The sequence below is a fragment of the Onychostruthus taczanowskii genome, unplaced genomic scaffold (assembly GCF_017590055.1).
Source record: "Onychostruthus taczanowskii isolate IOZ18803 unplaced genomic scaffold, ASM1759005v1 scaffold51, whole genome shotgun sequence".
Classification (NCBI taxonomy): Eukaryota; Metazoa; Chordata; class Aves; order Passeriformes; family Passeridae; genus Onychostruthus; species Onychostruthus taczanowskii.
The window spans coordinates 2,087,029-2,109,341 of record NW_024502680.1 but is presented as its reverse complement, the minus strand read 5'-3'; the positions used below and the strand labels follow the sequence as shown (position 1 = coordinate 2,109,341).

Genomic DNA, 22,313 nt, shown 5'->3' with positions numbered 1-22,313 from the left:
TACAGGCCACCTGCACATCTATTGTGCTCAGTCATTTTCCAGAGGAGCACTGTTCTCCAGGATCAACTGTTTCAATGAACCACAACTTACAAATTGTTTTTGTTTAAAATAAATCACAGAAGAGTTCCCTGCAAGGGTAGCGTCGCCGCAGTTACTTACAGGCTGTTACTTGCTGTTTCAACTCCACCAGGGCCCTGGTACTGGTGTCACTAAATGATCTCCATGAATGTGCAAGGAAGCCAAGTACTTCTGAGTTTTCCAGAGGGAAAAATCCTTGTCAAACTCCATTTCAACACAACAGCAGAGAAGACGCAGCAGGCAGCCTAGCAGCACAGGCTTGGAGATAGAAGGCTCAATGTTTCCAACCTAAATCCAGCTGTGTGAGCCCCACATCCTGCTGCTTTTTGCAACCAGCAAGCCTGACATCCCAGCTTGAAGTCAGCAGCTATCCTATAGTCCACAAACCCATGGCAAAGCTGAATCCTTGTACCACGGCTTCTCTTTGGGAATTTGGCATTCCTCTTTCAATACAGACAGTGCCATTCTGAGGGACTGCAACACCTCAGTATCTCATCACAGTCTGGACAGGACACAACCCTGCTAAACTGCAGGGCTTGTGCTCTGCATTTACACCACCCAACAAGGACAACAGCTGATAGATAATTGTGATTGCTCCAGACCATTAAATACTTCACTGAAACTACTGTGTGCTTCACCATTTGGAAAACAGCATCTGAGAAGTAGATTATTTACTTTGCAAAACTACTGGTTAACATCAGTAGAAACTGTCAGCCCAAAAGGAAAGATCAGGGTGTCTTCCTGCCTTGGGTAGCTACCATTCCCTCCTTCTGAAGCACACTTTTCTTTGCACCTTCCACCTAGAAGCAGCAGATTGGCAGCTTGCACACCACTCACACTAGGGCAAAACTCCCCAGCTTCCTTCCCAAAAGCCTGAGCTCTGCCACGACTCCCAGCCCGTGGCCTTCTTTCTATTCACTCCTGGTGAGCAGACTCCCTGGTTTCCATCATGCCTTTCCTGGCCTACGCCTGTCTGCTCAACTCTGACGGATCACTGAAGGCTACAAGAGCACAATTCTTGTACATCTCAATATCCTGCCTGTTCCAGAGGATAGGCAGGCTGACCATGTGTGTCTCAGCTAAGAAGTAAGGTCAGCAGAGAGTCAGTGGGTGTGGGAAGTCCTGCCACATCAGTATGTTTGTTGTTGCTTTAAAAATTCATTCCTGTACTTGTTTCAAGGAACACTTGGGTTGATAAGACTTCTATTATGTATTTTTTATAACAGTGATAGTCAAGGATAGTCAGGTGAGTTGGGTTGGATTTGAGGCCTGAATCTAATCTTCAATGACAGTAACAAAAGCAACAGCCTGCGATTAATAGATGTAATTCTGATTCAGGGAATTGGCTGCTGTAAGCCAATGCACTGCTTCATCTTCTGCTGCCACAGACTTCCCCACAAGGGCTCTTCCTGAGCAAGCCTCCTCCATGCTATTGCCAAGGAAGAAATTTTGATCTCCTTGCTTGTATTGGAGGAACAAGGGACAGTGTGAGATGGTTTGGAAGGAGCTGGGCTACTGCCTGGTCCTTGCAAGACTTGCTCCAAGGCTCTTGCTACAGGCAGACCCTGGGAGGAGAGGCAGATGGGGAAGTGCTCACTCCTCATTAGCAATTACTGCCAACAGCCATCAGTGTAATGTGGGTTCTGGCTGCAAGCTTGTGTGGATGTACAGAGCTACTTTCTTAGCTCTGGGAATGGTCTTTCCACATTCTAAAGAATTTACAGCTTCACTGGACACTACAGGAAAAGGGAGGGCGAAGGAAGCTCCATGCAAATACAGCACTGACGTGCTCAAGTTTGTGCAGCAAGTCTGCAACAGAACCAGAAGCTGTAAATACAGCTCCTGAATCTCTTGTTTGCTCTTGAACCACTGGGCTGTTCTTTGTCTGTCCCTGTGCTATGACTGACAGGCATGTAGCAGGAAGGGCTATCTGCATAGGCTGGGAAAATGCAGTATATCCAGTTCCAGAATCTCAAAACTCCATCTTTATACGGAAGTTTTGTGATAGAAAAAGGTTCTGTGAATGTCAGCATTTCCATATTATCACCATCTGTACATAGATTGCCATGGCAGTGAGAATTTAAAAGATTAAAAAAAATTTTTAAGATAAAAACTGGTTTAAAGTTGATAGTCTTGAGGAGTTTCAGTGCCTTGCCTCCCTCATCATTTTCCATTCATCTAATGTTCTCTTTTAAATGCACTTGACAAACTCAGATGCTAGGAAGTGCTGTACCCAAGGATGCACTTCTGCCTGTCCCCACAGCATCACAGCCCAGGGAAGGGCTGTCTCCTGCACCCTATGCTGCAGCACTGTGCAAAACCCCCCCGTGCACATCACAGCCACCCAGGCAGGGCAGCTCCAGCAGGGCCCACAGTTCCCAAATGTCAGAGGGTGTCACTGCACTGTGCTGGCAGGGTGGGGTCACCCTGCACAGGTACACAGAGGTGCTCTCTAGCACAGGGGACTCTGGCTTCAGTGGAGAGGGGATAAACATGGGTTCATGAGAAATGAGACAGTGCCTCGAGACCGTGCCTATGCACCCAGCATTGTCATTTTGTGGATTCAACCACCAGTAGCTTTTTTAGCATTTCCTTAGTCAGCTCTCCAAAGACAAAAGGCCAGGAATATAGCCAAGCAAGTAACATGATCATAGTAGTTATGGCAATAGGCACCTTCTAAAAACCATCCTACACTCCTTCATGATAAGATAAAGAACCAGAAATTTGAAGCATGAACTGCCTGACTTTGTCATTTGTCCACAGAAAACATTGACTCCTGCTATTTGGAAACATGAGTTGAGCAGACTGCTGAAGTCAAACTCTTAAGACAGAAACCATCCTGTAAACTCAGTCTGGCTCTCCTGGCACAGGCCAATTTCTTGATTTCACTTCCAGAGATAAACACTTCACCAGGGAGCAAACAGGATATAAGCACAGGGCAGCCAGCACGTGCCCCCTGAAAAAAAAGAAATGGAATTGCCTCTGCTGGTGCTGAACAATTGCAGGGCCCAGCTGGGATGGGGAGAAAGAGTCTGTCAGGCCATTCCTCTGAGCTGGGCAGGACAGTGGCTGTCACCACCTGAAGCTGTTGTAGGGTCTGTGCAGGCTTCACTTGTGTTTTTAGTCCAGCTGAGGCCAAACAAGCCTCTGTGCTCCCACGTGCAGATCTGCACACGTGCACCTACCAACACCTTGGGGAGCTCTGCTGCCTCAAAAACTGCAGGAGCCAAAGGAAACAAACCCAAACCCCCTAAGTGATAGAATCAGTCCCACAGCTCAGGACTACCTCTTGTTCCCAGGACTGCTCTACAGACCAGAGAACGGGGAGAACTGTGCTGTACTTGTTGCTGGAAGAGCAAAGCTCTCCTGCTCTGTAAGACTCCTCCCGTTTGCCAGCAGCACTGGCAGGTTTTGTTCTCAGATATTTTGGGACTTGTTCATACCTGACACAAACTGTTTCTTACATGCTTTCCTCTGCGTTTTTAGGTGACCTAGAACATTTGAGAGGTGTTTAATTTCAGAAGATACCTGGATATATTTTGAGATTTTGTCTGTGCCTTTGAAAGAGTCCATTTTTTTCAATTCCCCCTTGATTGCAGGGAACGAAATGAGTAATGCCTCCTTGCCTGCCCACCTTTGGCCTTTTGATGAGAAACCAAGAGACAAACAGCTCTATTTCTCCAGCCAGCATAAGAGAGGCACTTAAAGTGGCAGAATGAATAGCAAGTACCATACTCCTAATGATCAGAACTGATGTGGTAGGGGTAAGGAGAAATTGTAAAACAACAATGTAAATAGTGGAATAAAACAGGGAAAAATTGCTCATCATTTGCACTCCATCTGCCTTGAAAAGCAACAGTGTTTTATTTCCTTTGGTAGAGGAAGGTTTGCATAAAACATAAGCAAGGTTGTACAAACCCTTGGGGTTTAATTTGATTCTAGTTTATCTTTTGATCAGCACATCAAACAATTGTGCAGCATTTTCTCCTCCTGCCTCCCCTCCCAGTTTCTAAAAGCTGCCTGAAATATCTGTGTGCCGTCTCCCATCAGGGCAGCATAGAGCCTTCAAGGTAATACCATTATATTTAAAGAGAAGTCTTTGCCAAAATAGCCCAACACAGGGGCAGCCCTAATGCCGGCCAAGGGCTTTTACCAGGAGATAAACATGCCTTTCAGTTTTTTGAGCCTCTCTTGAGTGGAGAAGTATTTAGAGAAGGAGGAGGCAAAATTATTACCCAGCAATTGCAAGAGGCCAACTTCTGCCATCTGCAGCACCAGGGACCCATCCCAGCCAGGTGTGAACAGCTGTGACCTGTCCCCACTGCTACAGACCAAAGCAGCAGTGAAGTCTCATTCTGCTCACACCTTGGACTGCAGTCAGCATTATTTCAGTGGCTACTTCAAAGCAGCCAAGTCTTTGACCTCTCAGCACCAGCAGAAATACCAGCTGTGCCATTTGGGATGGGAAGTCCAGAAGGAAACCACTCAGTGCCACAAGAACTAAAGGCCCTGTGGGGTAAGTGGCCAGCTCAGTGGTGTGACCACAGCACATGGCCCGTGACACACACAGCTGGACACACCTCATGGCCTCCAGTAAAATAATGATGCAAGGAGAAAAGAGGATTACATCTTCTCACCCAATCTAGGAGCTGCACAGAACAGAAAACAAGCTTTCCAGCAGATTCATGGGGGACAAAAAGCCAGGAAATGCGAGCGAGTGACCAAGGACAGTGGGAGATGTATCAGGCCAGTCCTTGCTATAGCTGGGAGCTAACAACAATCCAGAGCATGCAGTTTCACATCTTTTTGTTGTTGCTGTTGCTATATCATATCTGGCTGAAATTACCTCTTCTGTCACTGATGTTTGCTGTTCAGCCTCACAGAGCCACAATCCCCACATGGACACCTCTACGGACACGCTTCACCCTCGCTAAATATTTCTTTAAAAATGCAACTGATCTTTAAACTTAATGCAGCTCTGTGCCCTGTAAAAGGCTTTATGTTTCCAGTCCCATAACCCAAAGCCCTCTCTTACTTAAGGAGCATCAGTGGATCCAATGAGTAGGATGAACCCCAAGATTCCCAACCTCCATGTGGGGCAGCAGCCCCAGGCCTGGGCTGACTCCAACTCTCTGTGCACTCACTTGAATGTCACAAAAGCTGAATGGAGTCTCCTCCTGTTCTAAATTCTTTGGACAAAGTCCCCAACCCTCAGAGAGCCCTTGGCTGCAGCTCCCAGGAGCAGAACACGCTGATGGCAGTCTGTGGCATGGGGTGCCAAGGCACATGCAGCCCTGGGCACCAGGAGAGGTGCTGCTCTCCTGGGCACTGTTGCTGCTGACACCAGCCAGAGTCCACAGCTGTGGTGATGAGCTGTCCCAGCAGTGCAGGGGCGTTCCTCACCTCCTGGGTTTGCCAGGTTCTGAGGGCCCCTTGTGCAGACTGTCCTGTGACTGTCACGCAGAACATCAGAGGAGCGCAGCAAGCAGAAGGCCCTGCAAAGCATAAAACAGTTTGCTATGCTTTGTATTATATTCTGGCACTGTAAAACTCTGATTTAGCTTGCCTGGGCTGGATACTGGCTTATTTTAGACATGCTTTGTTTCCTGTTTTCATTCTCTTCATATTTCTCATAATCTGGTATAAAACTCTGGGTTTGCTTTCAGCAACTTCTGTAGCTTGATTTAAAGGCTAACAAAGAGCTCGGTGCATATTTTACATTTGAGGATAATAGGGAAAAAAATCCTACATTTTTATGGCCAGAAGGGGGCCACTGGATCATTTAATGTGACCACCTGTAAAGTACCATTTCCCCTGCTGAGCCCAGTAACTGCCTTCGACTCAATTAGAGCTTGAAGCATTGACAGTTCTGGTGCTCCACACAAAGACCAAGCACAACATAAAACAACTTCAGAATAATAAAAAAAGTTCTGAGAGCCTCCTGGGTGTTCCTCACATATCACAAGGAACTTAAAAATCCCTCAACAGTCCCTGTAATGTTTTTTTATGCCCCAATCTCACATTCTCTGAATAAAAGCAGGCATTCTTCATTGACCCAAATAAGCTGCAGTAATCATAAAAAACTGATCTTCCTTGTGGCGTTTGCTGCTCCTGATATTTAAGGGTTTTTCTTGGGAAAGTAATTTTTAAAACCTTTCCATGCTTGGCTACATAACCATTCACATCCTCCCGAGTTCTTAAGCTCAGCAACTCCACAATGATGGCAAATTAAACTGAGGAGTTATGAAGACAGAGGCAGGACTTCTATCACTGCACTGAAATCCTGATGATAATTCCTCTGCAAAGGCCACCTCTAGCTGCCTTCTATCAGTTCTCTTATCCCTGGTCAAGAAAAAAAACCCAAAAAACCACAAATCAGCTCAACAAAATAAGTGTGTTGCTGCATGTACCAAGCCACATTACATTTTCTTCCTCACTTACAGAACTTAAGCTCGCTCAGAATTCCTTTTTATTTAGGAATTTAGCCATGCACTGCCCTACTGTTATTCCAGAATCAAAACCCCTGATTCAGATGCCCCAGTCCTCCTCCTTGCACTGACAAGGGGGCACTACAGCCCTAAAATTTCATTTTTAACACTTCTGCTCTGGGCTTGCTGTCAGGGCATGGTTTGAAGGCCAACAAGAGGACAAGAATTGCTAGAATTTGTCCAGCTTTGGAGTGCCACCAAAACACCTGAATAAGCCAACAGGCAAGAAAGGGCAAATGAGGAATGAGAGCAGAAGATGACAGAGGAACAATAAAACCAAAGCAGAGAGAAAGGTAGCTGTGGAGGAAGAATAAGACTGAAACACACTCAAAATATTTCCCAGTTAGTGCACAGTGTGGAGAGCATTTCTTGGCTCTGCAGAGGCACTGGAAGGACTCAGCTGAGGGGCACATCACCCACCCCTTGAATTGCCTGCAAATCCCAGCTCAGAACAGCACCAAGGCTGCACTCAGCACCTTTGCAGCAGCTGAATAATGGTTTTGGACCTCCTGCTTTTTGAAAAACCGTTTTGGAGACTTCCTACCTAAAGAGCTGCCTGTGAGTGAACAAAGAGCAATCACACACGCGTGAGTTACAAAGTGCAAATGTTTTCTTTGTGCGTGACTGTGACACAGGTTGGCTTCAGAATTGCAACAAAGCCCTTCCTTCCTCCACTAAACAACAGAAAAAAGTGGGGGAAAAAAGAAGGAAAAGTAACTCAATCTCCTGCTTGCACAAACATGCCAGGAGACATACAGATCCCACAACCAGTAATACTTTGTCCCTTGTGCACTTCAGCTCTGTGGAAACAACGAGGTTTTTCTGCAGCAGAGGAAGTCCAGTGCAGAGAATCCCTGTCATGACCTCCTGGATCTGTGCACCAGAGGGCTGAGACTGAGCTATACTCCATTCACTGGTGCAAGCTTTATACCTGCAATGCCATGAGCCTGTCTTGATGACTTCAGAAGAAAGGAGTTACTCTTGACCTTCCCGCAGCTCCCCTTGGACCTGCTGAGATCACCTCTGAGGAGTCCATCCTGCATGCAGAATGCTCTCCATGGCATGCATCATTGCTCCAAATGTCAGGTATTTTAAAGGCCTTATTGAGGTACCAAAGATTTAAGCCAGACACGTAGGCACGGTTCAACAAAGCTCTTTTTGTTGTTTAGAGCCACCAGGATGCACAAAATCATTTTCCTCCTAAAAACTGTGTTACCACAGGAAGCTCACACCATAAACTCTCCTACCCGGACTAAAACATCACTTTCTGTGCTTGAGACATACCATAAAGCAGCAGTCACCTCTGACCCCCCAACCATTTGGAAGAGCTAAACTCTGTTATAAATCCTCATTTATATGCCAAGTAAGTACAGTCATGGAGCAAGGGATCAGCTCTAGCACTCACATGTAAAAGCCCACAAAAGAGGGGAAAATATGTCATTAGCATTTACTGCACAAACAGGCATACTGGAAAAAACCCCACATTTCTCATTTCTACAATATGGTTTGCAAAACTGGAGAAGGATATCAGAGCTCACACATCATTCTGAAAATCAAAATCTCTGTTTAGATGCATGATGCTCATTCAGCTCTGCCTTGCTGACTTAAATTAAAGGTCAAATATAGATTTGAAATCTTGTTTAAGCGTCTTATTGCTTTAATAACAAGCATGAATTACTTGAGGGTTTTCTTAACAGTGAACCTGTTCTGAACATATTTCAGCCAAAGATATTATTTCCACTGTCTTGTTACACCAGTTCCTAACTGAGAAGTAAATTCACATGACATGCAAAATCAAAGCAGAATGGGCAGAGAAGATTCCCAGTGCCCCCTCGGTAATGGGTCAGAGTTAATGAAATGCAGGAAATCAATTTACTGGGAAAAACTTTCAAGACCATAAACAACCACCCTTTTTATTTGCTTACAGTTACCAGAAAAGTGACTGCATTGTTCATCCCAGCAGTCAGAAACAGCTCGCCCTGCACTGCAGGTAAACACTGGCACGTATTTTGACCGATATCTTAATTAAATTGTTTAATTAAGCAGTAAGAACTGCAAGCGTACATCACTCGTGCACTCACCCATAGGTGCAATGTTTGTCATGAGGACACAAGAGGTTCACATAAAACAGAAGTGGCTTCTGGCACATCTGCTCTCTCACATCTGCCCAGTGTCCACCCAGGGCTCAGCAGAGCCCAGGCAGCAGCCCCTCTCACGCAGGGAGATGTGGAGAAGCTGATGATCCATCGTGCAGTCCCACAGGAACAAGGGCCAGCCTTAAAGAGAAAGGTCCCACAAGGAAATTGTTCTGCTTGCTGCAGGCAAAGTGGGATGTGACCCACATGCAGCACGTGCGACGAACTCTACTTCCTTCCACCAGACTGCAGAAATGGCCTGGGGCAAAGCCAGATGTTGACCTGAGCAGCTGTTTGAGACAGAAGGTGTTGTACAGGAGTCCCCAGGAGTTCTGTGTGATCCACAGGACAACAACAGCGTCGTGGCTCTCCAAAGGAGGGTCAAAAGCACAGAGAACATCTGAAGAACCGGGTTTATTTTGCTCTCAACTGGATTCCCTGCCATACAGGAGGTACCTCAAGATCCCAATGATTGGACATTGACATAACTCTACACCTTATATAACCTCAAAGGGTCAACAGAAACCTAACACTTTGCTCTCCTTGTGTCAATGGATTGTAGTGACTTTTGGCAGGGAAAATGGTGGGAATGATCTGACTAACAGGGACATCAAGATGAGTTTCATCTGTTGAATCCTGTGTCCATGATCACACCCATTCTTCCTTTTGGCTACACTTCTGCTTACGAGGACATTCTGCAGTATCAGAATAATGAAAGATATACAAACAACAAAGCAACAAAGCCCGAAAGTTATGATATAAATGCTTGTCAAGGTGAGCACTGGACATGAGCCATGCACAGGCTGCTGTGCAACTACCAACCTCTCCCTTCCCAGATGTGGGCATGACTTGACACCTACCAGAGATTTCTGAGAAGATATCAATGTGTGTTTGTTTGAGTTTTTAACATTATTTGGTCAGTCAGCTCTACCTTTTAATTATGTCTGTCCTTGATTGCACAGACAAATGGCTGGATGCTCAGACGTATTTATTGTTCCATAATAAAATAAACCCTGCTTGATACCAACAAAATACAAACAGGGTTTATTAGAGGCAGGAGGAACTGTCCATTGTATTAATTGGTTTCATTTCTCATTTAAAGCTGGGTATAATAGTGGATAAAATTAAGTAAATTTTCTCAATTATATGAAGTGAATATGGTGAGCTGAATTGTGTATTGTACAATTACACATAGCTTTGGGATTCAGAGAATAGCTCTGTACCGCAAAACTCTCAGCAGTGAGGAGCCTGGGGCTAACATTAGTGAAATTACTTACATAACTTGCTCTTTTATTAATGTGAAAACAGACTATGATTAAAAGCTGGAAGCTGGAGAAAGGAACTATTTGGACCAGTTTACCAGACTAATGCTATTTATTAAATTCCAAAAATTACTCTAGGACATACAGGTTAAAAAAGGAGGTATTTTAGAACATTTAGATGCACCATGTCTCCACAGCAGCTGGCTGGGCTGCACCACCCAGCCTGCACTTGGCACACGCTGCACACACTGTGTGTCCATCTGAGTTCAAGGAGCAGTTGGGTTTATTGCTATATCCTCAGAAAATTAAGGAAAGACAAAACAAGTACAGCCATTAAAAGGCTGGACCAGGGCTGCTGATTCAAGTGTGCAGCCAAACTGCAAGCAGAGGGCCCAGGGCTGCATAAAGCAGAGATGCACAGGGCTGAGCTCTGCCCTGAGCAGCCCAAACACCTTTCCAGAGCCTCTGCACCCACACCTGCACACAGCTGGCCACCTCAGCTTCACCTGGAACACGCGTGCGGGCAGGTGTCTGTCCCAGCAAATTACACACTGCCTGTCTACATACAGGTTAACTAAATTATTTTCTTCTGGAAGATGTATGTGCTTAATAGACTTGTCTTCTGTCCAGTCCTGTCTGTGGCAGCTGGAATTTTCCAGCTAACAGCTCACCGTAGCAAAAATGAGAATACACGTTCCTGGGAACCTCAACTCCCCTCCTCCTTAGTCTGCAACTAATTTCCTTTAGCTGTTCTGAAAAGTCTGCTTGTTTTTTTCTCAGGCTTTCCCCATGGAACGGAATGAGAATTTAACAGGGCTTTTGCAACAGATGTTTGGGGAATCTGGTATTTAGTCTACGACAACTGCTTTGTAAAATTGTTCCTTACTTTTGCATAAGCCACTTTATAAACCCAAATAAATAAAACTGTTCCAAAGTAGCCCTTGCTGACTCTGTTAGCACTACTGCTGCTGCACTACAGGCTGCAGCTTGAGCTCGTTGAAAGCCAACTACTGAGCTCTCCACCGTGGTACAAAGTGGCATCACATAATTAGATGAAAATTATATCCACTGTGATAGCTGTGATCTTCCTAGGAGGGCACTGAAGAACATTTGTTGACAGAGAAAGGTGCTACCAGATCGATACCCCTTCCTTTTGCGGAAGAGGAAAATCTCATGCTGGAAACAAGCTACCACCTCCCACCAGGACATCTGCTCACTCAGCACCTCACCAAGCACCCCACCTGCAAAACTCTGCAGAACCTGGGGGAAATCTGTCTGTCTGGGAAGCACTTGAGTTCCTTCAAAACTCGCTCCAGCACCATTCGTCTGAACAGGATGATTTATTTTGACAGCATGAATTAAACATTAAAGCCATTCATATGGCTGGACACATCTCAAGGGACTTTACTCAAAGGCCACAGGAAGGGTTGTTCCCACAGCAGTTTTGGACTGACAGGAAGCCCTCTGTGTCTCAGGAGATTTTGGAAATCCAGGCACTGAAATGGGGTTCCAGCATGAGCATGTGCATCATTGCACACATGGAAAGAGCAAACAGAAGATTCCAGTAGCTAACACAAAGTTAACTCCCCAAGGGCAGGCATCTGCAGGGTGCTCAGAGCTTCAGAAATCAACAGCGAAGGTTATTGAGTACAAAACTCTAAAATCAGAGTCATACCAAAGGGTGTACAGATTTCTGGAAGCTATTGAGCTGCCCTTCTGAAATTGAGAAAAATACCTCAATTTGGGGTGAATGAGTCATATTTGGGTTCTTCTGTTTGAAGATTTCTATATATGAAAAATATATATTTTTCATTATGTCAAGGCTGCTGCAAGTTCTCCCACTGCAGTGTAAAGAATGGCTTCAAGTCACATAGAAACTGGATTTTAAACTTTTGACTTTACTCATCCTCCTAGACTCAAACCCTGGCCTCACTGTGTTAATGCCAGCAGCAATGGTGACAATTTTACTCACCCCTCTGGGAAAACAATACTGGAGATATCAGAAAACTGTGCTTGAAAAAACCAAGATCCTCAAGACTTCATATAAAGCTGAAATATGCTTTAACTGTTTTACAATCATATCAGTATTGTGAGGAGGGAATTTGGATAGGATATTTTGAATAACACAAATATCCATCAGTCCTTTAAGAGAGCGTTCACTGGGCTTGGCATTATGTCAGTCCACATCACTCCCACCTTGCGTGCTTCCAGCCTCCCACAAACCGGCACTCCTTCAGCCTGGAAAATGGCCTGACAAAACCAGGAGCAGGAAAGAAGATCAGGTAATGGTGCTGTGGCTGTGCCTGTGGTGGAGTTACCTGGCAGGAAGAAGTGGGAAGTCCTTCTCATTAAAACCAGGTTCCACATCCAACTTTGGACTTTCTGAAACATCACTGAGAAAATGAACTATTTTGTGAGCCCTATGGTTGAGCAATACTTCAAGCATGAGCTTAATATTAATTTATCTCACTGACAAACAGGCAGTTCCACATGCACATGAGTTCTCCCATCTCCTGCATGGCAAGGCACCCAGCACAGCTAACCTTACAGCACACTGCTGAACAAACCCCTGGTGAAGGCTTCACCTCCTGGAAGCTGCCAGGAGGGAATCAAAGCAGCCAGGGAGGCATTCAAAGCATCATTAGCCAGCATGTGTGCAGTGCTCTGCCCCTGCCAGCTCCCAGTAGCCAGAAAAGGTGGAGTGACAGCAGCTTTATTGTCTTATCTTCTATTGTGCTTTTAAATTAACACCTTTAAATGCCAGCTCTTCTTACCTTACACAGCGACAAACTCAGACTGTAACATCACACCTCTGACCACTGAAAGCATGTTCTTCCTCTCTTTAACAAGAACATTGTGATATTTCAAGAGGTTTTTCCCTAGCATGGCAGATATATCTATTTTTCACTTAAAAGCAACTTAAATCACATTTGGGAGAACAAGGAAATTCATTAAAATATATTCTGATCTTGCTCAATGTTTTAATCAAGTCTCCTACGACTCATGTTGCTTTTTACTGGCACACAGGCAGATTTAACATATAGTTAAGAATCACTGTAAAAAAAAAAAGAAGCCATAATCCATAACTGAACAGGTTCCAGGGAACAGGGACACCGCCCCTGAAGCCAGGGTATCCCAGCAGAAGGCAGAGGTGATGACTTTCTAACCACTCACAAGCTCTGTCCAAAGCTAACAGCTATTCCCAAACTGACAGCTGCTCCACACAGCGTCTCCAGCAGCAGGAGAGCATGGGGAATCTGCTCAGAACCCAGATAAAGGCAGTAACACAAACAGTGAGTGACTGTTTTCCCTGCTGGAAAAAGAAGAACAAACAGCTCACTTAGTCTCACACTGCTGTCAGAGACGGAAGGACCTCTAATCTGCTGGGGAGCCAGCCAGAGAGGCGTGCTGGCCTCCAGAAGCAAGGCTTTGTGGAAAACTGCAGATGCTGTTTCCATATGAAGCACAGAGGGGTGAAAATATGCAGAGACACAAGGAGGAAAATTGGCCCTGCCCCCATCCCCAGTGCGGCCCTTCAGCTGTGCCCGCTGCTCTTCTGTGAGAAAGAAGAGCTCCACCAAGCTTTCTCCAAGAAATGTGTGCTGTGTTTGCCCAAGCCTGTGTTTGCCCACGTCCACCCGAGTCACTGCTCTCCTGCACGCCGTGGCACAGCGATGGACACAAGGACATCTGCTCCTCTGGCCTTGAACCACCACAGCAGAACCTGCTGCAGACCCGAGGCCTGCACACAACGAAGCACACACACATCCCCTGCCTGCTAGGCCGCCATTGCTTCTGTTGGAAGTAAGAAGCACCACCAAGGGGTGATGAGGAGAATTAAGGCCGAGGGGGGGATGTGGTTTCTCCTTTCTCACGTGCTCCTGCAGGACAAGGTGTGGGAGCCCCACTTCCAACATGGGACACATCCAGTTCGCCCCTGCAGGCTGGGATGTGGCAGCTCCAGGTTGGAGCTACAAGTGCGAGCAGGAAGGACCCAAAGAAGTGGAGAGGCTCCTCACAGCTTGGCAAGCAGCCCACTGCTTTCTCCAGAAAACCACCACAAGCCTTCCAGCTGGGTTTGTTTCACAGCAAAGGGCTCTGTTACAAAGATGTGTGGGAGAAAGAAGGAATAAATGCCCCCAAGGCTGCCGTGAAGAGCACACTTCAGAGCAGCTGCTCTCTCTGTTATCTAATCTTAATTTTAATTGAGATTTTTTTTTCCTTGTGTTGCCTGGGGTACTCAGATCCCTGTGCACGTGCTCCTCCTGGGACAGGCAGCCCCAACCTGCCCGCACACGCTGCCGGCCCCGCAGCCCGCGCCGGGCAGGAGCAGAGCAGGCACCGCACCGAGCTGCCCTGCGAGATGTTCCCTTTAATGCCACCCCTTCATCTGCTAAATGTCTCCAAATTGCCAACTCCCTCAGGGATTCTAAATATTAAATGAAAAAAGGTTATTACAACATGCCCAGCAACAGAAATTGGGGTGAGGCTGGCGGTCATGGATAGCCTGGGCCAGAGTTAATTAATACATGCTCACTCCAATTTTTTTTCCTGTTTTGATAAAGGGCAATTTATAGCTGGCATGACTGTCACAATGCCCCCTGACCCTGAGTCTAATTATAAAATATAATGCGGAAATGCAAATGCAAGATCCTAGGAAAGAAATCCCAGTCTTCTGCAGCCTTTACTTTTTCCCATTCCAGCTTTCTTTTTCCCAGAGTGTAGCCGTGGCTCCAAGTGCACGATAAGCCCAGCACATTAACGTGTGTTTATTTAGAGACCTCTCTAATGTGTTTGTGTTGTGTGTTTCTAGAGCTACAGACCAAAACAGGCAAGGTAACAGCTACCCAACACAGAGCAAATTCCCAGAGGGGAAGACAAGACGGGTTAGTTGCTGAATGCATCTTAGTCAGGAGAGAGGCTGGAGCTGTTTTAATTGTTCATCAATCAATTAACGGCACTCTCAAATGTCTAATTAAGCAGACAACTGGAATTAAGCAAAGGGCATCTCTGAAATGCCAGCCCTCTTAACGAAAGCACTTCTTATGTTCAAGTGAGTACTTGATTAAGGTGTGCTTGTGTGGAGAGACGTGCAGAAAAATCCCCAACCAAGCCATTAGCATGCCTCCCTGGCGAGGCTCTGAAAAATCAATTCTTTGGTGCTGCAGCTTAACCTTCACATCCAAGCAGGCACCTGAGCTGGGTGGCAAAGCACGGAACAAATCAGCCTCGTTCAGGCTGTGGCACAAACACTGAGGTGCCCTCTGTGGGCACGCTGGGCTGGATCAGCACAGAGGGAACGGTGACACGGGCCATGCCCATGGGCATGGACACCTCGGGGGTGGCAGTGGCAGCACAGCAGGACAGGGGTTTGATGTGAGCACCCCCTGACCGGGCTGGGAAAGCAGCAGCAGCAGCTCCTGAGGGTTTGCTGTTCTTCCAAGGACAAAGCCAAGGCAGGCAGTGAGCTTTGCAACAGGGCAGAAGCTCCCAGGCCCCCATCCATGGGCAGGTGAATCACCAGCATGGGGGGGATGTACATCCCACAGCAGCTGGAAACCACATCCACACAGAGGGGCAGTGGGAGCATCCTGGCAGTGCAGCAAGGGTGACACTGAAATCCTGTCATCACTGGCACGGATGACACCCAGCTCCCTGGGATTCAATGCAAACACAAGCATGAAGATGGTTCCACCATTGATTCCACAGCCCCTGAGTGAAACCATGCAATAAAAGCAAGCAGGAGATTCAGCATGGAGCAGAGAAGATTCCAAACTGTGATCCTTCAGTGCTCCCAGGAATCAAGAAGCATCCACAAAAGCTCCACAGCTGGTTGTTCACACTGCATCACACAGCACGTGCTGTGGGTCTGTGCTGCAGCTGTTTAATTTCGTTTCCACAGCTGTGACCAAATACTTACAACAAAAAAATCAAAATTAAAAAAATCACAAGAGACAAGAAAAGAATTTCCAGAACTCCCCTAGAACTCAGAATTCTGCCAAGGGGTGAGGCTATTCCTGTAGAGTAAAGTTACCCACAAAGCAGCCTGGAAAAGAAAAAAACCCCAAAGCTGTCCTTTGAGAAGACGGCAAAAAGCAAAAGTCCAGTTGGCCTCGTCTGGCACATTTACTTACAGAAGGAACTCCTGAGCCTCTCTCTATCAGGACAGAAAGTACCTAAAAATAACCCACTGAAAGCTGATAGAGCCATCCAAAAATCTTTCTCGTGGGTTTAGTCCTGAAGTGTGATACTTCGATACCAACTTTGGCCTTAAGCTGAACTTACTGCTACATACCAGTCCAAGGAGATCAGTTTTCTTTCATCTTTAGAGGTTTTTTCCACTCTGGCAGATACTCTGTCTCCTTGTCTGCTCCTCCAGTTGCCCCAACATCAGAAATTACCATCAAAACTTTGTGTACTTGCTTTCCAAATGTCTAAGGTGATAAAATAACAAGTGCTTATACTGCAGCAAGGGAGCTGTGATATTAGGATTTATATTTCTGAGCAGAGTCTGTCTCTTAAAAACAAACCCAAACAAACCAAACCATAAGAAAGAAACTTAAAAAAATCTGAGAAGCCACCTCCTTTAATTAGGTGCTCTTGCAATGGGTATCTAAGTGAAAAACAAATATTGCAAGCTTACAACAGTAAAAACTATTTTAATACAACAGTTCTCACATATATAATCAAGGTAGAAAAGCCTGAAGTGTGACACATTTCTTGTTTTCCTTAAACGTTTTCTGCAAATTCCAGTAATTATTTATGCTGCTGTTTCTGTAAATAAATACTCTCACAAACTGAAAAAAGAAATGGAAAAAACCCAGTCATGATAGCAGCTCCAGCACTGCCTTGGAGCTCAGCTTCAGCAGACTTACATTGGCATGTTGCAATATTGATAAAGTTTTTTTATCATATATATTTTTTAAATTCTACATTTCAAACTCTTGCTATAAAGAAGCCTAGATGGTACAAAATTGTATCTGAATAAGAAAAAATCAAGGAAACTCTTCCACAAAGAAAATTACTGTAAAAATTGATACTTCCTGCCATGTTGAAATTCCAATAAGCATTTATCTCAGCAAATCCTTGGCAGGCTCTGACATTTCTATTATTGGGGCTGACTGGGTTCATCCTACCCTTATGAGAACAAATAGTGGAAGATCCTGGAGGATGGGACCTGCTGCAATAACAGGCACATCACTCAGCAACTTGAAGCAGTGGGGAAGTTGGTTTTTCCCAGGTGTGATGCAGTGGGAGGAGAGGACAGAGTAAACAGCTGATGGATGTCCCCTGGCATTCAGAGAGGTTGTGGTCGTGGTGACATGGCTCAGGACATGAGGATGTCCTGAGCCAGGCAGTCCACCAGGGATGGGCTTCAGGCCTCTGGGGACCACGGAAGGTGCCAGCTCCTGCCAGGCTTCCTGCCCACTGCTCAGCCCATCTCCAGGTGATCCATCAGCAAGGGAGGGACGCATCAGCTTGGCCACGAGTGTCCCAAGGAACCTGCAGTGGATCACACCCATGCCAAATGTGGTCTACAGCCACCTCTGCCTGGTGCTGCTTGGGATGCTCCAGGTTGCAGGCAAGGCTGGCTGAAAGTGGACAAGAACACAATGGGGCTACAAGGAAAGGCAAAATCCAGACGTGCAAAATAAAGCAAGGCACCCCAAGGGAAAGAAGGTCCCTAAGTGAAGTTTGTGGTGGACAAACTGCTCTAGAAAATGAATTCAGGGACGTGCACTTATCTGAGGGCTGCTCCTGCTATAGTGAGCAGACAGCTCTGTGCCATGCTGAGCTCAGTGCCACCACAAGGGGAAATTCCCTGTGGCCAAAGGAGCCCCCTGCCCAGAGGGGTGTGAGGGAGCTCTGCCTCACTCCCCAGCTCTGGCACGGGCTGGTGTCCTGCTGCTGCCAACAGCCTCCACACAGCACTGCCTGTCCCTGCCTGAGCAGCACCAGTGCCAAAACCTCTGTGTCCTTCCTGCCTGAGAAACAAGTCCCTTGGTTAAATGTTATTTCTGTGACTCCATCCTTGCAGATGTACTTAGTGCCTTTGAGAAATCAAGAGAAAATGACCTGCAGCCTTCCATCATGCATTTGCTCTTTCAGAAACAGATATCCTAATTCTCTTAACATTTTTTTTCCTTTAATTTGGGCTCTTCCAGTTCCTAAAATTAGTGGTCAATTTGTCCTCATAGCCCACAGCAGTACTGCCAGCAAACCCAGAGAAAGTGGCCTTGAGGCTTGCACATGTGTTCAGATTTAGAAAGCCAACAGAAAAGAAACAAGCAGTATAGTAATTTCTTCGCTATTTGGAAATCATTTTCTGAAATAACTGCAAAGGTAGAACTCCTCCAAGTAAGGAAAGCCTCTACTGCAGTACTATATACCCTCCTACCTCACCCACTGACAGCTTATCCATTCTCACCCCATTGATCCAGGCAGTCCCAGAACCCCCCAGGGAAGAGCAGACTTGGAATACAGAGATCAGATGCTGTGGAAGACAGAAGGAGATCTCTTAGGGAGCCTGGTAACCAGCAGAACTAATGATGAAATACCTCCCTTCTGCTTATGCCTGATGTGCTAACAACATTTATTTCCCAAAGGTACCCCGGAGGACAGAGCAGCTCTGCTCTGCCAGTGGGCACTGCCTGACAGGGAGGCAGCAGTCACTTGCTGTCAGATTTTCCCCCTTGCTCCTGCTCCGTGGGGCAGCCTGGACAAAACCTTTGCTCCTGGCCTGCCACATTCCTGCTGCAACGTCCAGCATGGCTGTGATGCCTTTTAGGGACTACCTAGAAACAGAGGCCAGACAGAATTAAGGGACTAAAAAGCAGATATATTTATGGAAGGGCCTTCAGGTTCATTCAGGGCAGACAAAGCTCCCCAGGGGCTACACCCAAAAATGGACCATGGGTACGGGGCTTATAAGTTTGGTCCATTTGCATATTGGGGGTTAATCTTCAATTACAGCTTCAGGTAATGAAGGCATTTAGCCCAAGTTTGCTCCCCCCAACTCACTTTTGTTTCCATCTCTCAGGGCCTGAGGCAGTGAGGTGTCCTTGATTGCCAGGCCTGGAGAGGAATTGGTGTGTCTGCCCAAAATGGGAAAGCAGCAGCTCACACTGTGTGTGGAGTTTAGAGTTATACACTAAAGAACTGCAGGATTACAAATACATGGAAAATATAAAAGCTAATATCCCACAGCATCAGCTGAGCCCAGCCTGGTGCCCTTTGTTCGGGAAGAGCTCGAGAGCACTCATGAAGCAGAGGCCGCGCCGATGCCGCACGGGAGATAAAACGCCAGGGGCTCAGAGGAGGCAGCCGTGGAGGGCAGGGTGTACCTGTGGGGCTGCTCACGGACCTGTGCCCGGGCAGCCACACCAACCGGTGCCCAAAGGGCCCCGAGGGGATGGGCAGGTGCTGCAGGGAAGGCGGCTGATCAGCAGAACAGGGCTTCTGCAAACCAAACATCTTTCGGAGAGGAGGAGCACTGCCCCAGGGCCCGCAGCTGCCTCTGGGGCAGCATCAACACCCCCAAAGCTTCTTTGGGTTCCAAGCTTTCCTGACCAGGCTTAAATTCATCCGAAAAACAAAGAAGAGCTTTTTCCTTCCCTTGCTGTGGCTCTTCTCCCATGTGACAGAATTATGCATCACAGTATGTTTTTGTCCATTTTATCCAGATATTGTATCTGGATACATATAAAAATATATTTTAAAATATATATAAATATATGTTATATAAAATATAATATTTATATAAAATATAAATATATATTATATAGTATATATAATATATAGTAATATAAATGAAAATAAAATAAATACTTAAATAAATAACATAAAAATCTTGATTAGTAAGAAGATCAAGCACACTTGAGGGCCTGCCATGGCAGGAAGGAGGTGCAGTCTTACGGCACCAGTGCTGAAGGGAAGGGGTTTGGGGGGGGGGTCTCACCAGTGTGTGCAAACACCTGAGGGGAGAGTGCAAAGAAAATGGAACCAGGATCTTCTCAGTGCACCCAGGGACAGGACATGAGGCAATGGGCACAAACCCAAACACAGGAGGTGCTGTCTAAACAGTCAAAATGTTCCTGCTTGAGAAGTGTGGTTGGACAAGACACTTCCAGAGATTCCTTCCAACCTCAACCCTTCTAGGATTCTGTGACATTATTGACAGATGTCACAGCCTGAAGTGCAGCCTGGCAAAGGTGGGCTTCAGATGAGCACTGATGGCCCAGCTACAGCAGGAGAAGCAGGGAAATCACTCTGCACACTGAAGTTACTTTTGGTCTCAGAAAAGCCAACTACCCCTTCATTTTTTTTCTGAACTGTAAAGCCAAACACTTTTTTTCTTTATTCTAACAGAATGGGAGAAAAGTTAAATGGGTTCATTTTAAGTTATTTGGGTATTAACATAATGGGTATTTTAAGGTATTTGAAGGTATCTTAAACTATAGGAAACACCTATAGTAAGCTCGGGGAGCTGCTTTCTCTGGGAAGCCTCATTCAGAGGCAGAACACAAACTCCAGCTGTACTGGGCAAACGTCCAGCACTGGGGATCAGCATCCAGGAGTGATGAGCAGAGCTGTCACCAGCAGAGCACCTTAATCTGCTGTCTTTCTTCTTTGCTTCCAGTTTTGTAAGCCAGGTACAAAACTTTAACACTGCTGGAGTGCTTTTTGACAATGTTTATTTTTAATGTCTTCTGGCAGTAGGAGTAAACTTCAGATAATCTGGCAGGTGCTATGCTCTGTTCCTCAAAAAGCAGCAGCTCTGCCTGTAGCAGGATGTAGATTTCTTCTCTTGTTACTCCTGCTCTGAGAGCAGGGATGATTCATTTTCCCCACCAAGATACAGCACCAAGGAATTTCTCTCTGAAGACTTACACAGCACACCTTTAACCTTCAGTTTTCAGGACACATGTTCAGACATCTACTCTGCAACATTTTGTCAAAAATTAGTATTTTTCTCCTATCACCGAAGCTTAACAAAAGTGAAAATATATTCTTGTAACACTCTGGCTTAACTTCCACATATCCCCTAACATCCAAAACCTCCAGGCTCCCCATATCTGTTTGAAGATGGTTGCAGAACTCAACAAGTCTGTACCCTTCTATTTTCCCATTCATTTTTTTCCCTCACTGATAGCACAAAGCAATCTCTAATTCATAATCACATCCGTGTCAGGTTCCCAATCTTAAGAGAAGCACTTGGCACTTTAATCTTCAAGCAGATTACACATTTCCTGTTAGGACTTGAAATCTAACTCTGTGCATGTGTGGGTGCCTGCACGTTTCTTAAGATTTGCTTTAAAAAAAATAATAAAAGGGAATGGTGAACAAAGAGTTGAGACTTTTCTGACAGGGGTCTGGAATTAGTTTTGCTGATGATGAAAAAATGAAGTGGAAAGGGCTGGGCTGCTTCTCCTCCACTCTCTGTGTGGCATCATGGACACTTTCTGCACTAAAAGATTGTGCCTGTGCCCCAGCTCCTCACTGCTGGGAGTCTGGCAGCACCAAGCCCCAGATCCTGAGGAGAAGCCACAGCACTGCAATTACACAGAGCAGGGCCATTTGCTGTATGCATGTTTGGAAAATAAGGCTGGCTTATTTTCTTAACATGGAGAAGCTGAACATAGAGGAATTTACAAAAGGAGAGAAAGGCCAAACGAGTCATTTTTGACTTGTAAAACACTCCACTGAGAGACTGATAAAATGAGTTTGAGTTCAGTGGCCCCTCTCTTGGAACAGGCTGGCACTCAGGAGCTGCTGCAGTCTCTGGGGTCCAACCCAAGGGGGAACACAAAACACAATCTCCCTTCTCCCCTCCCCGGGCTGGGCACAGGAAGGGCCTCTAGATGGGAGCCTGACTCAGGTTACCCAGGGCTGGCATGAGCCCTGCTGGAGAAAAGTGCAGCAGAGATGAACGATATAAGGCACACAATGAAGTTTTTGAATAGTGAAATTTGACATGTTAGTCACTGCTTTAAAAAATATTTTCCCCTTAAATTGGCACTGGCAGCATGCTAGCAGCAATGTTACTGATACCTAGGACACAAAAACCATAGCCAGTGTCAAGCCAGAGCTCTCTGCAAAGCTCTGCTTTAACCCTGGTCCAAAGGGTCTAGTTCTGATGCCCAGAAGCTTCTGGGTTTCCAGGTTCTTCCATTCCCAGACTTGCCATGTGAGGCTCCCAGTAACACCTCCGGCTGGGCACTTGTGTGATGTGGGAGGCAGTCTGCTGGGAACTGGAGTGGGGTCCATAAATCAGAGCTCATACTGGGCACAGATGAACTGCCTTTCCACTGCAAAGCTTGTGGGCACCAGCAGGCTGGTTCTGATTCCAG

At 46.1% G+C, this 22,313-nt stretch overlaps 1 protein-coding gene across 2 annotated transcripts in view; it reads right to left on the bottom strand.

Annotated features, from left to right (window-relative positions):
• GPC1 (glypican 1) overlaps positions 1-22,313 on the bottom strand; it is a 199,841-nt gene that overhangs the window by 120,962 nt on the left and 56,566 nt on the right. Inside the window, exon 1 of one of the 2 annotated variants that reach the window (XM_041416301.1) lies at positions 16,259-16,310. The exons of the other annotated variant lie outside the window; for it this stretch is intronic. The gene's annotated coding sequence lies outside the window, so the exon portion shown is untranslated. Of the gene's footprint in view, positions 1-16,258; positions 16,311-22,313 lie in introns of those variants that run through there. 2 annotated transcript variants of the gene reach the window in all.